Here is a 13,950-nt window from a genome sequence, read left to right on the forward strand (position 1 = left end):
TCTATCTTCTTAATCCTACTGAGATATCACATCTGTGTTTTCTCGTGGTCAGAATAGTCAAAGGATGAATTATCGCTATCTCAGTGTTCCCTATTGCATCTCCTTGTGGTTCAATGGAATGTCGATGTTTGACTTACCTATGAACAGCAGCTGGATGGAACAGGTTCTGTGAGTATTCTATGATTCTGAATTGTCTTCCACGGCTATGTGAGTATAGAGTGAGACACGTGATTTGGTACGCAGATATATCTGCAAACTGTACCGTATTGTAAATAGTTGGATGGATTTCTGGAGAAGCTGGTTGGGACCGCCTAATATAATAAATAGATAATAATAAAAAAATATATCCCTATCTTATAAGGTTATGAGAAACACAGAGGGCGCAGAATTTGAATGTGGTGACTACAGTTAAAAATTTTACTTCACGTTTTAATTTTTTTTGTTTTTTGTGTGTGTATGTATTTATTTATTTGCAGTGACATCATTTTATTTATAAAGTTGTAAGACTGTCATTTGTTTATTTGATATATAAATTAAAATTTAATTACTAAAAGTAAGTTGTGTATTTATTTCTTTCCTCTAACCCAACTGAAATTCTTAGTGTTATTCATGGGGTGGAACTTCGCACAATTTCATTTTCATGTCGCTCATTATCTGCAATAATGGCACAACTAAAAATTCTTAATTGTGTTAACACAACTAATGAAGTTGGGATACGTTTATGCAATAACAGTACAGTGTGATAATTGTCTAACGGTACCAGAGGTTTCCCCCATCTCCGCGCAATAACAGTACAGTGTGAGTTAATATTTCCTGGCTAATTGGCACAAGTGTTATGCCATTTTAGTTTTTACTGCATTGAGAAGAGTCAACAGTGGCACTTCTTCTGTGTACCCCCCCCCGTCCTTGGGACTGAATGGAGCACGCTCTCTATTTAACAGTAACCCTTTTTGAGTTGTGCCAGTATTGCAGTGTAATAGAACCTTCTTGCTTATAATATCAGTTGGCATTATTTTAGTTGAGCCACTATTGTAAAAAATAAAATAAATAAATTTTCCTTTTATACTCCGGGACAACCAAACGGTCAGAGGAGTTCACAAGATACAGAATACAAGAAACAGCACCGTATTCAGGAGTCACGGGCTTGAACCCGGTCACTCAAGGCGCGTGTGTACTTATGCACCCGCAAGCCTGATCACTAGACTACGGCGGCCTTTCTACTCAAAATAGTTTACGTTTTGTACTACTTAGTGGGTTTTTTTTTTTTTTATTTATTTTTTCTTGTAACAGTTTATCATTGGCTGTTCTGTTATAGAAGGGAAAGCTGTGGCAAATTGATACTTAAAAAAAAAAAAAAGACGAAGTAAATTGCTACATATGGCATGAAGGTGGAAAGGTTCCACTGAAATAGGATCTTGTCTACTAAAATATTTAGTAAAGAAAGCAGCTTCTTGCCAATCTGATGATCTTGAAATTACCTTTTATTCAGACAACTGCGGGGGACAACAGAAGAACAAATTTATTACAACAGCTTATTTGTATGTTGTGGCGAACTTTTGAATCAAAACCATTACACAGATTTCTTGTTGTAGGTCATACACAAAACGAGGATGACTGTGCACACTCATTAATGGAGAAAAATATTAAAAGGTCGCTGAAGTGTGGTCCTGTATTCGTCCCATCACAATGTGTTACATTAACTAGAAATGCTAGAAAGACGGGAAACCATTTCAAGGTGATAGAGATGAGTCGTGACAATTTTTACAACCTGAAAGATTTGGCCCAATGCACTAATATGAAATTTAATGAAAATATTGATGAAGCGAAGTTCAACTTCAATAACATTGCCATCTTTAAAGTAGAAATGCAGCATTTAGACTCTTATAAAACATCATGCAAACTGGATAATTATAAATCATTTAATATTAAAGCTAGTAAAACAAGAAAACCTTTGGAGTCATTTGTAGATTTCAAATTGAAAAAAGCTTAACAAGAGTTCCATTCCAATTTCGAAAAAGAAGCACAGTGACCTCCAATGTTTGTTGAACAATAACACAATTCCCAAATGTCATGCCTGTTTTTATAACAGTCTAAAAGTTGATTTATGAAAGGATTAAATTTTTCTAAGAATGACTAAATTCTTCCCAAATTTGCTTGTTTGTACATGAATAATTTTGTACTAACTTCTTGTTCTTATATATATATGCTTTTTCACAATTATTTTCTCAAAGATTAAAATGTAGTTCATACATGTCTTGAGTTTATGAATATAAATACACTTCTTGTTTAATGGTTTTTTTGTTCTTCATCCTAATTACCTTCAGTCTTTAGGAGACTCAAGTCACAAATTTTAGATGTTTGTTTGTGCAATAGTGGCACAACTCAAAAGGGGGGGGGGTTAAATTCTGGTTACCCATAAGAGAATGTTGATCAAGCTAGCCTAATTTTTGATCCCACTGGGTATGATGAGATGAATCACAATATATTTGAAGAATCACATAATTTCTTCAATGCTAAATAAACTAATTTTAAAAGCCAAATTTTTGTCATTGATTATCTCAGAATTATGATTTTTGAGTTATGCCACTATTGCAGCCAGTGAGCAATATGACTTATGAGTGATAGGTGTTCAAGCTATAACAAACTTTGAGAACTATTGGTTTAAATGGTATCCATTTAAGCACTGTCATAAACTCTAGTTTTTTATTACTGTAGATGTAATTTTTTTTTTCAAGAAACTTTTATACTGTAGTGGTGGTTCTCAATCGATGTGATCTTTTTTTGGGACGAGTTTTGAAAATATGTGTGACGCTGGCCTTTGCAATTATACTATATTAGGGAAAAAATAAGGCATGTGATAAACTTTAAGTAGAATTTTATGTCTGTTGTAAGCAGTTGTATTTTGTGTTAAGAAATTGGGTAAAACTCCAGAGAGCGGTATCCCTTACAAAATGGTATCAAGAAGAGGGGGAAAGCAGTGAATATAAATTAAGATTTGTAACTCCACTCACTCACTGTGTTCCCTTTCTTCTTCTCGATGACTGCACGTGGTGGGTGCCACTTGACATAACATTATGTCCCAGCTGAAAAAGAAAGAAAGGAACAGCAAAGCGGCAATATTTTGGAAGCAGCAAGTAACAGAAATGCAAGTTATTCGGGGAAGACAAAATGTCACGTAACATTACAACATCTCAGAGTTAAAATGAAGAAAAGTTAACATGAAAACAAGAAACAAAAAGTAATACTACGTGTGGCCAATGACCTGTTTTTGCTTGAATCCCTCCTGAAGTCGCGTAAAAACCTACCCTTTTTTCACTAAACACAAATGAAAGTCAATTAAAAACATGACCCCTCTTATAATTGTTTTTACCCTTCTAATTACAACTGTTTTTCTCAGTTCACATCTTTCACACAACCTTCTTTTCGTCACATATATCCGCACTTCACTACACGAGCATTTAACAATGCAATGTTTAAAAAAAAGAAACAAAAATTAACACCACGTGCAATTGGCAATTCTTCCTGGCCGAACAGAACAAAGTGATTGCACGTACGTTAACAACGAAATTGCTCTTTGAAAATACAGAAAATGTCAAAAGAATTTTTTTATTTTAAATCTTGGGGGCTGCCACCCTCAAACCCCCACTTTTGTTAGCACAGTCAACAAGACAATAGCATGTGCAATTAAGAATAAAATAGAATTTTTTTTTTTTTTAAAGAATCTAACAACTGACAATACTAGGTTAGTGAAATGTGAAAAGAATATGGAAATACAAAGAAAACTCACCTCATCAGTCCTGGCATGTGTCCGTCCTTTTCCAAACCATGCAACATTTTCGCACTTTGCACAACAATTTCAGATGAAAGAAAACAATGGTAGTGAAACACTTTACCTGCAGGATGGAACAGGATAGAGAAACACAGGATGACAGTAGGAAACAGGTGGCAAGCAAACACTGAGCAAATCCTGGCATGTGTCCGTCCTTTTCCAAACCATGCAACATTTTTGCACTTCGCAGAACAATTTCAGACGAAAGAAAACAATGGTAGCGAAACACTTTACCTGCAGGATGGAACAGGATAGAGAAACACAGGATGACAGTAGGAAACAGGTGGCAAGCAAACACTGAGCAAGCAAATGTGGCTACAAAACAATACGATGAATTTCACATTTACTACTGCAATGACATCGTGTCACATGACATCCACCTGAAATGAAGAGGAGGATGCAGTGAGTGGGTGGAGTCACAACTTGTCAATTACTGCTTTTCCTGCTTCTCGTCGCCATTTTGAAGGGTGTATAGCTAACTGGAGTATAGCCAGAATTTGAGTTAAAAATAAGATACCCAATCTGTTGGTTTTCGCATTGAAGTCATATCCCAGCACGGAAATAAGACCGATGTTGGTATATTATTATTAAACGGTAAAACAACAGAGAACGATACCCCTTATAAAATGGCGTCCAGGAGAAGAGGGAGAAAGCAGTGATGTACAGTTTGTAACTTTGCCCACTCACTGTGTTTCCCCTCTTCTGCTTGACTGCATGCAGGCTTCCATAGCCAGGTGGGCAGAAGCAGCAGTGCTTAGCACATGCTTCTTGATTAGACCGGGGTTCGAGCCCTTGACCACCAAATATGGAGGATGCAGAAAGGTCAGGGAATGACCACCGCATATCCCGGAGCAATATGGCCTTAGTTGCTAATGCTCCTAAAAACCAAATAACAACTACAATTGACTGCATGCGGCAGAAGTTACATGATATAACAATATGTTGGAGCTGAAAAAGGAATGGCAAAACAATTTTTTAGGAGCATCAAGTAACAAAAATGCACATTATTCGAGGAAGACAAAATGTCAAGTGACATCACAATATGTCGGAGCTAAAAAGAAGCAGCAGAACAGCATATTTTTTAAAAACAAGTAACAAAAATTCACACCACGTACAACCAGCGATTCTTCTCGCTTATACATTACGAGATGATGGCATGTGTGAAATTGCTCTTTGTAAATGCACACAATATCTAAAGAAATGTTTTTTTTTTTTAAAAATTCACACCACGAGCAACCACTGATTCTTCTTGCTCGTACATTAATAGACGATTCGATGTGCGTTAACAATGAAATTGCTCTTTGTTAATGCACAATGTGCATTAACGATGTAATTGCTCTTTGTAAATGCACAAATTGTCTAATGAAATTGCTCTTTGTTAATGCACAATGTGCTTTAACGATGAAATTGCTCTTTGTAAATGCACAAAATGTCTAAAGAAATATTTTTTTTTTTTTTTTAAATTCACATCACGTGCAACCACTCTTTGCTCATACATTAATGGACAATTCAATGTGTATTAACAAGGAAATTGCTCTTTGTAAATGCACAAAATGTCTAAAGAAATGTTTTTTTTTTTTTTTTTTTTTTTTTTAAATTCACATCACGTGCGACCACTCTTTGCTCATACATTAATAGACAATTCAATGTGTGTTAACAAGGAAATTGTTCTTTGTTAATGCACAAATTGTCTACAAAAATGCTTTTTTTTTAAAATTTTTGGGTGGGGGCTGCTGTCCCCAACCCGATTTTGTGACCAACATTACTAAACAATTCCACGTGCATTAACAATGAGAATTAATCATGCACATCTACAAAACCGCTTTTTTTAATATATTTTTCTGGAGGCTGCTGCCCCTATCAAGATAATCTAACAGTAAAAACTAAAACAATAACTGAGAAAACAATCAAAACTACTGGAATACAAAGAAAACTCACCTCATCAGTCCTGGCATGTGGGCTGGTAGATTTCCCGAACTCCTTTCAGGAATGTCCTTTTGCTCAGTCAATTTCATTGAATTGCTGAGAAACAATCAAATTCACACACGCATGCACCAGTCAATCACAGCCTTACATCCATCCTTTTCCAAACTATACAACAATTTTGCAGTCACCTGTTCCATTGGGATTCAACAAAAAACATTAAAATAAAAAAAAAGGAATAATATGTGATGGCAACACAGCAGCAGAAAAACAAAAAAGATATCTGGCATAATGCAGCACGATAAAGAAACATGAGCATGCAGTTAACGAAACACGAGCACACAAGATGAAATGATGTAGCATGAGAACAATGTAAATGCAAAATATAATTTTGCATTTACATTGACATGACACCATTAGCGGTAAATGCAAAATATAATTTTGCATTTACCGCTAATGGTGTCATGTCATGTGACAACCATCTTAAACCAAGAGGGAGAACGCAGTGAGTGGGCAGAGTCACAACCTGTCAATCACTGCTTTCCCCCGCTTCTTGCCATTTTGGATGGTGTACCATTCACTGGAGTATAGCCTATTAAACAAAATGAAATTATGAATCGCATTATTTATATAGTTTGGAAATATATTCCTCATGTGATATCTGACCAGGGCCAGACAAGGTATTTCTATGCCCTGGGCAGAGAGATTTTTTGGTGCCCTTTACTAAGGATATATATTTTTTTCCCCACATTTTTCTTCTTTTTTGGTGCCCTTGGCAAGAGCTCTGTTAGCCTGTATTGTAATCCGGTACCGTATCCGACATGTAGAAATTAGTCATATTTGTAATGGTTCATTTGCTAGCCAATTTTTAGCAAACATCTGTGGTTAAATTTGGTTTCACTTGGTATGTAGTGCAATCAGAATTGACCAATGTCTGTGGTTAATTCTAATTGCTATGCTTTGGCACTAGATGCAATGTGATAACCACATCTGTGTACTGATGCCAGTTACCACATGTTTGTTTCTTTTTGAGAAACACTAAATCTATGGTATTCCTACTGCAGACTAGAACTTTATTGAAAACTTCCTGATTTTGCAGTTCAAGTTTAGTTCAACTTTCCCACAAGTATCATATTTATTGTGTAAAAAAAAAAAAAAAAAAAAAGCAGGAGCATCTTACTAAGGAAATAAATTTCTTAATTAACAAGGCATAAGTAAACATACAAATTTAACATGAAAATTTAAACATTCAATTGCAGCACATTCAAACTTCAGATCAACCTGAATTCACAAACCAACTAACATCTGCAAAGTATCAAAAGTTAGGCAAACTCTCTTCATCTTTATTAAAAAATTTTGATTTCTAACAATAAAAAAAAAAAAAAAAAAAATTTGCTTCTCAAATATCTGTTGATCGTAGTCTTCTATTTTCAGCATAAAAACTGCAAATAAACGTGAAGAATTTCAGTTCTTTAAAATTCTGAAAACCTTTATCCGTGTAGTGAATTTTTTTTTTGTGAATTTGTGTTCTAAGAAATTTCTTTCATATCTAAGAGAAAAAGGACATTTTATAAAATGTGAATAGTACCTGATATCTTGTTTGCAATAACTATATAAATGTTACTTTTGCTTGTAGAATGGTAAAATACATAGTTTAATTCATTGTATGTTTCTTGTCAATAAATTTAAGAGATATTGTTAGCTTTTTATCAAAGGGATAAAGCGATGAACTGCCAGTTGTGATTACAGACCTTAAGTCAAACTTGCAGGACTGTAATTACTCACTTCACCCTTCGTGAATTGGGGATACATTTGCCCATCTCCCATCTGTAGGAACTTTCCCTGAATCCAGGGATGCTCATAATTATGGGTAAAGGTTTTTGATCTCTTTTGCTGCCTCTTTCAGTATCATCGATAGATCCCATCCATTACACTTGCCTTATTTATGAACAGTTTTCTTCTTTCACTTCACAGACATGTGCTCTTGCTTTTCTATTTTTCAATTTCTTCTCACTTTCTTTTATTTTTCTGAGTTTCCCTTTCCACATGGAATTTTAAATAAGCAGTATCAAAATAGTTTATCAGCAATCTCTAAAGGCTCATCAATAGTCATACCATTCACATCAAGTGGACCAGTGTAATTCATCCCTTTCCTTCTAGAGTTAACATGTGTACAGAATTTTTTCCAACTTTTTACACTTATATTGTTTTTTTATTATTATTATTCAAATGTTTTTAGTTTATATAGCCATTACAAACTGTTACCTATAATTAAGGTAGCCATTCATTTTAACACATACTAAAGAATAGTTATTAGCAAGATGCAAAAATCTATATTCTCATTGAAATAGAAATATATTCTTTTCCATGACTTTGTATCATCTGTACAAAATTTCAAATTCAGAGAAAATATAACTAAGGATTTTATTCTTTTAAACAAATGTGTCATTACTTGTCTGTATCATTTACATTTGGGGGTGGGGGAAAGGGTCAGTTAAGTCTTTCTAGGAGGACTTGTGTAATATGTATTGGGAGCTATAGAATTGCCGGGATGTGCAATTTAAGTAATAAAAATATCTTTTCTTATTTCATTAGTTAAAAGAGGTACAGAGGTATTGTTCTTAAATACATTTCAATGGCATATCTCCCTATAAGTTGTATAACTTATAACTTATATCTCCATATAAGTTGTGAGTTTGAGATTTGCATAATTATAGCAAACAACCTCATCTTAACATACAAAATATAGGGAAGCTTTTGACACTGCTGCGCATGGTAGACTATTGTACAAATTGGAGCAGAATGGTAGTAAGGGTAAGTTGCTACAATGGATAAAAGGATGGTTAAGTGGGAGAAGACAGAGGGTGGTAATCAATGGGTGCTGCTCTTCGTGGACTAATGTTATTACTGGTGTCCCACAGGGTTCGGTGTTAGGTCCACTGTTGTTTTGTATATTTATCAATGATATTGATGAAGGTATATCAGGCTTAATGTCGAAGTTTGCAGATGATACAAAGATTGGCAGGGTAGTTAATGACACTAATGGCAGTGTGTAGAGGTTAAAAGAGGATAATTTGGGCAGATGGGCTAAGAAGTGGCAACTGAAGTTTAACCTTGACAAATGCAAAGTACTGCATATGGGTAGAAGTAACCCCAGAGAAACGTACCAACTGTGTGGTACTACACTTAAGGTGGTAGAAAATGAAAAAGACGTGGGAGTAATTGTGCAGTCAGATATGAAGTTTTCTGAGGAATGCAGACAGGCTGCCAGGGCAGGTCATGGGGTTTTGTCAATGATATATAGGAATTTTGCTAGCAGGGAGAAGGAGGTGATTGTCCCTCTGTATAAGGCAATGGTCAGGCCACGCCTTGAGTACTGCATACAGGTCTGGAGGCCTCATTTTAGGAAGGATGTAGATTTACTTGAGCGTGTACAGAGAAGGGCAAAAAAAATTGGTGAGGGGAATGAAGGGATCCTCTTACAAGAGAGGCTTAAGTTCTGAAAATTGCAGTGGCTGGAGACTAGGCACCTGCATGGTGATCTGATTGAGGTATATAAGGCCTTGCTCAGCATGCTCAACCCATTGACATTTGTCAATGGGTTGAGCACGCTGAATTCTGATGGGATCCTTCCACTTTAGCATTAGTAGAGGCATTTGATGCAAGAAAGCTAGCTTATGCAGCATCAGCCAAAAAAAAATAAAATAAATAAATAAATTTAAAAAAATGAATAAATAAAAAATAATCTTCCACGTCACCCGTCTGTTCGTTCGAAATACCTGCCCAGCTGAGCCTTAAACTTATTTAGGCTATCAACTTCCACGACAAGGGATGGAAATTTATTCCACCAACCAACCACCCGCTGGCTAAAGGCAAATTTCCTCACGTCTATCCTACATCTGTCTTTTCTCAATTTGAATTTATGCCCTCTCAGGTGATTATTCTGAGCAAGAGGAAGAATCCCATCAGCATTGAGCATGCTCAAACCATTCAAGGCTTTATACACCTCTATCAGATCACCTCGCCGGTGCCTGGTCTCCAGACACTGTAGTTTGCAAAACTTAAGCCTTTCTTCGTAAGAGCACCCCTTTGTTCCATTCACTAATCTTGTTGCCCTTCTCTGTACTTGTTCCAGCATCTTTACATCCTTCTTGAAATGAGGCCTCCAGACCCGTATACAGTACTCTAGGTGTGGCCTGACCATTGCCTTATACAAGGGAATAATCACCTCCTTATCCCTGCTAGAAAAATTCCTGTATATCATTGACAAGACACCATGAGCTATTCTTGCAGCTCGTCTGCACTGCTCAGAGAACTTCATATCTGCCTGCACAATTACCCCAAGGTCCTTTTCATTCTCTACCACTGTCAGTGTAGTACCACAGAGTTGATACGTTGCTCTGGGGTTGCTGTTTCCCATATGTAGTACTTTACATTTGTCAATGTTAAACTTCATTTGCCACCTCGAAGCCCATCTGCTCAACCTTTCCAGATCCTGTTGCAGTAGCATAGTGTCATCCTTGACAACCCTGCCAACCTTTGTATCGTCGGCAAACTTGGACATTAAGCTTAATATACCATCATCAATATCATTTATCAATACAGAAAACAATAATGGACCCAATACTGAACCCTGAGGGACTCCACTAATAACATTAGTCCACGATGAGCAGTGTCCATTGATCACCACTCTCTGTCTTCTCCCCCTCAACCACCCCTTTATCCACAGCAGCAATTTGCCTCCAATGCCACACTGCTCCAATTTGTGCAGCAGTCTTCCATTTGCAACAGTATCAAAAGCCTTTCTAAGATCCAAGTATATAATATCAAAGTTATTCCCTGCATCCAGTTCTTTTGTGACTGCATCATAGTATCCAATCAAATTGGTCAGGCAAGACTTCCCCTTAATAAAACCATGCTGTGTCGGAGCTATGACTGAAGTCTTGTCTAGATAATCCTGCAGTGCTTCTTTAACCAGTGCCTCCATTAATTTTCCAGGAACAGAAATTAAACTAACAGGTCTATAATTATTTGTGTCGCCCTTTGATCCTCCTTTGTGAATTGGGGTTACATTTGCACATCTCCAGTCCATGGGTACTTCCCCTGAGTCCAAGGAAGCTCTCATAATTATGGCTAAGGGTTTGCTTACCTCCTTTGCTGCTTCCTTTAATATAACTGGATAGATCCCATCCACCCCAGGTGCCTTTCTTGTATTTATCTTCAACAATTTCTCCTCCACCTTACTCTCAGTTATTACAAGAGTCTCTAGCTTACTGCCAGAGTTGAATACACCTCTGGCATTCCCCTCGCTGAATAGCTCCTCATGTGTGAATGTCGATGCAAAATATTCATTCAGTTTGTTAGCTACCTGAGCAGGATCATCAACAGTTGACCCATCGATATCAAGTAGACCGATCTGATTCGTCCCCTTCCTTCTAGAGTTTACATAAGTAAAGAACTCTTTGCTGTTTTTCTTTGCATCCCTTGCCAAAGATTTCTCGTAATCTGCCTTCGCCTGCCTAACCTCCTTTGTAACTTGGTTACAGATCAACTTGTATCTATCATAGGCTTCTGTGTCACGTGTTAATTTGTATGTATCCCATGCATTTTTCTTCTCTGCCATATGTCTCATTAGTTCATCTGACATCCACTTATGCCTAAACCTTGAACAATATTTCTTAGTTGGTATGTAAAGCCTAGTAGCTTCCAAGATAAGTTCTTTGAATGCTTCCCATTTTGAATTTGCTGTTGGTAACATCATCAGTTGGTCCCACTATATAGAATTTAAATACTGTCTCAGTGCATCGTAGTCGCCTTTACGAAAGCAATAACCCTTCCCTTTACCCCTAATGGTGCAGATTCTTAATGCATGAAGAATCACTACTGATAATCAAATCAAGAGTATTACTCCCTCTAGTTGCCTCCCGAACAAGATGATGTAGAAAACAATCATCCAATAAATCCACAAAAGCCTTGCTAGTGTGTGAGTAACCAGTCCCCAAATTCCAGTCAGTATCTGAGAAATTAAAATCCCCCATTATAAGACTCTCTGATTTACTGGCCCACTCTATTTCCCGTACAGTTTCTTTTTATACTCATCAGAGTCATTAGGCCTATAGCACACTCCTACTCTCAATTTTGATCTAGTATTAGTATTAGTATTAGTAACGGCAGCATGGTGCAAGAAAGCCTATGGCTTATGCTGCACCAGCCAAAAAAAAAAAAAAAAAAAAAATCTGAACAAAACAATGATAAAAACAAAAAAAAAATAAATAAATAATAACTAAATAATAATAAATAATTAATAAAAAAAAATAAAATAAAAAGGAAATTAAACCTATCATCCTATGTGCTTCCCTTACCCGAAAGTACTATCCAGATGACCTTTGAATTTTTCCAAACTGTTGGCCTCTACCACCCATGGAGGCAACTTATTCCAGTAATTTATAACTCGCTGGCTAAAATAAAACTTCCTGCAGTCCAATCTAAACTACCCCGGGGGCTCACATCTGGTGAGGATGGGCTTGGCAAACCCAGGGTCCTGAGCTGGATATCATCATTCTTCTCTTTCTTGGTGATGCCTTCTACCTCTCTCGCGCTCTCTCTCTCTCTCTCTCTCTCTCTCTCTCACACACACACACACACACACACACACACACACACACACACACACACACACACACACACACACACAGTGGGTAACTCGGGAATTTTTTTTTTTTTTTTTTTGGCTGGTGCAGCATAAGCCTCAGGCTTCCTTGTACCATATGGCTAATAATAATAATAATTTCCCCCCATAACTTGAATTTATGTCCCCTAGTTCTAGCATCATTTATAATCTTGAAAATTTTGTCCTCATTCATTTTACTGATGCCTCTCAGAGCCTTAAACACCTCAATCAAATCTCCTCTAAGGTGTCTAGTTTCCAAACTCTGCAACCCACATATTCAAAGTCTTTCTTCATAAGGACACCCTTTTGCCGATCTCACCAGGCGAGTTACCCTTCTTTGCACCCTTTCAAGAAGCTCGATATCTTTCTTTAGGTGCGGTCTCCATACTTGAACACAGTATTCCAAGTGTGGTCTAACATAAGCCTTATATAATGGGATTATCACGTCCCTATCTCTACTTGCAAAAGTTCGATAGATCATCAATAGGACACCATGGGCCTTCCTTGCAACCTGTTTACAATGCTCAGAGAATTTCATGTCTGACCGTATCGTAACACCCAAGTCCTTTTCCTCCAGTACTGGGTTTAGTTGAACTCCACCAAGTGAATAAGTTTTTTTGGGATTACTGTTTCCCAGGTGTAATACCTTACACTTTGTTGGATTACAGCACAGCTGCCATTTTTCTGACCATTCTTGAAGTCTATCTAGGTCTCTCTGAAGAAGCTCAGCTTGACAGTGATCATTAACTACTCTACCAATTTTAACATCATCTGCAAATTTAGACATCACGCCCTCTATCCCTTCATCAATGTCGTTTATGAAAATTAAAAACAACAGTGGTCCTAATACTGATCCTTGGGGAACCCCACTTCTTACATCAACCCAATCTGAGGAATAGCCATTTATCACAACCCTCTGCCTCCTGCCCTGAAGCCATCCTTCTATCCATCTAAGGATTTTCCCGGTGATTCCAACCTGTTCCAGCTTATAAAGCAACCGCTCATGTGGGACTGAGTCAAAAGCTTTGCTGAAATCTAAATAAACAATGTCGAAATTATTCCGTAAATCCAGCTCGTGAGTGACCCTTTCGAAATAGCGAACCAGATTTGTTAAACATGATTTTCCCTTTACAAAACCATGCTGAGTATCCTTGAGAATTTCAATTCGATCCAAATGATCCTGAATTCTACCCTTGATCATTGCCTCCATGATTTTCCCTACTACTAAAGTCAGAATGGCAGGTCGATAATTTCCAACTTCACTTTTAGAGCCACCCTTATGTATGGGAGATACATTTGCACTTTTCCAATCCAAGGGAATCTCCCCAGAGTCTAGTGATGCTCGCATAATTAGCACCAATAGTTCAATGCACTCGCTTGCCGCCTCTCTTAAGATTATAGGGTATATTCCATCAACTCCAGGAGCCTTACTGGTCTGTAGGCTCGAAAGTTTTTTCATTAAATAATCTTGCGAAATTTCAATATCATTAATTACATATTTTTTAACTTCGCTCCCACAATTTCCCAT

At 37.0% G+C, this 13,950-nt stretch overlaps 1 protein-coding gene across 3 annotated transcripts in view; it reads left to right on the forward strand.

Moving 5' to 3' along the window:
- The first annotated feature begins 503 nt into the window (after positions 1–503).
- Positions 504–13,950, forward strand: part of LOC150080898 (uncharacterized) — a 162,981-nt gene continuing 149,534 nt past the window's right edge. For all 3 annotated transcript variants that reach the window (XM_090381101.1, XM_090381103.1, XM_090381102.1), the window contains exon 1: positions 504–553. The gene's annotated coding sequence lies outside the window, so the exon portion shown is untranslated. The remainder of the gene's footprint in view (positions 554–13,950) is intronic.

This window comes from Mastigoproctus giganteus, chromosome 9 (genome assembly GCF_048544385.1).
Source record: "Mastigoproctus giganteus isolate SK-2022 chromosome 9, ASM4854438v1, whole genome shotgun sequence".
Classification (NCBI taxonomy): domain Eukaryota; kingdom Metazoa; phylum Arthropoda; class Arachnida; order Uropygi; family Thelyphonidae; genus Mastigoproctus; species Mastigoproctus giganteus.